A 3,125-nucleotide genomic window follows, 5' to 3' on the forward strand; every position below is an offset into this window, starting at 1 on the left:
GAAATCTCTTTTATACTCGAAATCATTATGCAGGTTAATCAAACCCATTGAACATAATGATCCAACACCATCTCCCAACTTTGAGTTCCCTGTATTTGAGACAGAAGAAGATGATGTTGAAGAGATTCCTGATGAGATTACCCATTTGCTTGAGCACGAGGAGAAGATCATTCAGCCACATCTTGAGAATCTGGAAACAGTCAACCTGGGGTCTGAAGATTGCATTCACGAAGTAAAGATTGGGGCACTCCTTGAAGAGTCTGTTAAGAAGGGGTTGATCGAATTGCTACGAGAATATATCAACGTCTTTTCCTAGTCATATGAAGACATGCCTGGTCTAGATACTGATATCGTGCAACATTTCTTGCCATTAAAACCTGAGTGTGTGCCTGTGAAGCAAAAGCTCAGAAGAACTCATTCTGATATGGCAGTGACGATTAAAGAAAAAGTTCAAAAGCAAATTGATGCAGGGTTTCTAGTGAGTTCTACATATCCTCAATGGGTGGCCAACATTGTGCCTGTACCTAAGAAAGATGGAAAAGTCCGAATGTGTGTAGATTACCGTGACTTGAATAAAGCTAGTCCAAAGGATGATTTTCCTCTACCCCACATTGATATGTTGGTAGACAATACAGCTAAATTCAATTTCTTTTCATTTATGGACGGATTTTCCGGTTATAATCAGATTAAAATGGCACCCGAGGATATGGAGAAGACAACATTCATCACACCTTTGGGGAACATTCTGTTATCGAGTGATGCCCTTCGGTTTGAAGAACACCGGAGCCACGTATCAACGCGCTATGACTACCCTGTTTCATGACATGATGCAAAAAGAGATTGAGGTGTATGTGGATGATATGATTGCAAAGTCAAAAACGGAAGTTGAACATGTAGAACACTTGTTGAAGCTTTTCCAGTGTTTGATGAAGTATAATCTCCGCTTGAATCCGAACAAGTGTACATTTGGAGTCCGTTCTAGCAAGTTATTGGGCTTTATTGTCAGCGAAAGGGGTATTGAAGTTGATCGTGCCAAGGTCAAAGCAATACAATAGATGCCAGCGCCCAAAACTGAGAAGCAAGTCCGAGGTTTTCTTGGCCGCTTGAATTACATTTCGAGATTTATATCCCACATGACTGCCACATGTGCGCCTATATTTAAGCTCCTTCGAAAAGATCAGCGTCATGATTGGACCGAAGATTGCCAAAAGGCCTTTGACAGTATCAAAGAGTATTTGTCTGAGCCTCCGATTCTGTCTCCGCCTAGTGAAGGGAGACCTTTGATTATGTACTTGACGGTGCTTGATGATTCCATGGGATGTGTATTGGGTCAGCAAGATGAATCAGGGAAGAAAGAGTATGCAATATACTACTTGAGTAAGAAGTTTACTGACTATGAGTCTCGGTACTCAATGCTTGAGAAGACATACCGTGCTTTGGCTTGGGCTTCTAAGCGCTTATGCTAGTATATGTTGAATTATACAACTTGGTTGATATCCAAAATGGATCCAATCAAGTATATCTTTGAGAAGCCATCTTTAACTGGGAGGATTGTTCGTTGGCAGATGTTGTTATCTGTGTCGCATCACGCGAAAAACCGGCGGGAAAAGAATGAAACAACAGAGCCGCCACCGTGCGTTATTTATCCCAAAAGAGGGAAAGGAAACGCTCAGAGTAAACCTAGGAAAGAACATGGTCTCGCGACCAAAGAGAATGGGTTCGGGAGTCGGTTATGCGAAGGGAAGGTATTAGCACCCCTACGCATCCGTAGTATTCTACGGGATCCACGCACAAAAGAAAGGAAAATTGGTTGCTAAACACTGCTCACACTCACACACACTGGCTGAAAAGAGACAAAAGAAAACTGACTGAAACTGACTCGGCAGGATGTCGCATCCTGGGCCTACTTAGTCTATCAGGCATAGACATCAGAGTCGAAGTAGTTCGGACTGGGGAAACGACACATGCTCGCCAGGATGTCGCATCCTATGCATACGTATCTTCTCGGACGAGAGAAGAATCAGAGCATTCGTAGCTCGGCTGACACGCACACAAACAAACACAGGCAAAGGCAAACATGGAGCCCGACTGCCAATCACTGGACTTATGTCAGCATCCGAACCTAAAACACACGCAAGAAGGCAAACATGGAGCCTGAATGCCGATCACTGGACTTACATCAGCATCCGAACCAAACACACGCACACTGGAACCCAAATGCCACTCGATGGACTTACATCAGCTTCCAAGCACACAACAACACAACAAGTTAATAGGGAGTCGGGGACTCGAGCCTATAACTGTCAAACACACACAAACAGACAGACAGCAAATGCTAAGGAGTCACAGACTCGAGCCTAGCAAAGGTCAGACAACACACACAAAAAAGAAAAAGGGCGCCCGGAGAGATCAGCTCAATCTCCTGCCTACATACTTCATCTGGTATGAAGATCAGGGCGATGTAGTTCCCCTACGCAGGGAAAAAGGACTAGCCTAACCAGATAACAGAGGGAGACACAACTAGGGAGACTACGACTCGAGCCTAGATGTTATCATGCAAATTCATCCCTAAGTTAAGGTTTCTAGCTAAACGGCACAAGGGCCAACCTATCCTAAGCATGGCTCACACAGGAAGCAAGCCACACACACTTAACTTGCACAGGAAGCAAGCCAAGCAAAACCTAACTTGCACAGGAAGCAAGTCTAAACTAATCCTAACTTGCACAGGAAGCAAGTCAAACAATCCTATCTTGCACAGGAAGCAAGTCAAACAATCCTATCTTGCACAGGAAGCAAGTCAAACAATCCTACAAGCACAGATAGCACACGCTATACACAAACAAGTGGCTCAAACAAGGGTTAGGTTTTAGTCAAGGGGTCATATCAACCTCAACAAACAAACCTCTGGAACTGGGTGAACGCGCTCTTAACCTTGCCATTGAGGGGTTAAGGTGAAGCAGATGAAAGGTGGGTGAAGATAAGACTTCACAGCTCTTATCCCTGGCCTGGGAGAGCTCAAGACAAGAATGTGTGGGTTCAGAAAGTGGGAACCCTTCTACACATTTAAAACTGACTCAACTGTACCATTGTACAAGATCTTGGGTTTGTATCTGTAATGCATCAAC

The sequence above is a fragment of the Lathyrus oleraceus genome, chromosome 3 (genome assembly GCF_024323335.1).
Source record: "Lathyrus oleraceus cultivar Zhongwan6 chromosome 3, CAAS_Psat_ZW6_1.0, whole genome shotgun sequence".
Lineage (NCBI taxonomy): Eukaryota > Viridiplantae > Streptophyta > Magnoliopsida > Fabales > Fabaceae > Lathyrus > Lathyrus oleraceus.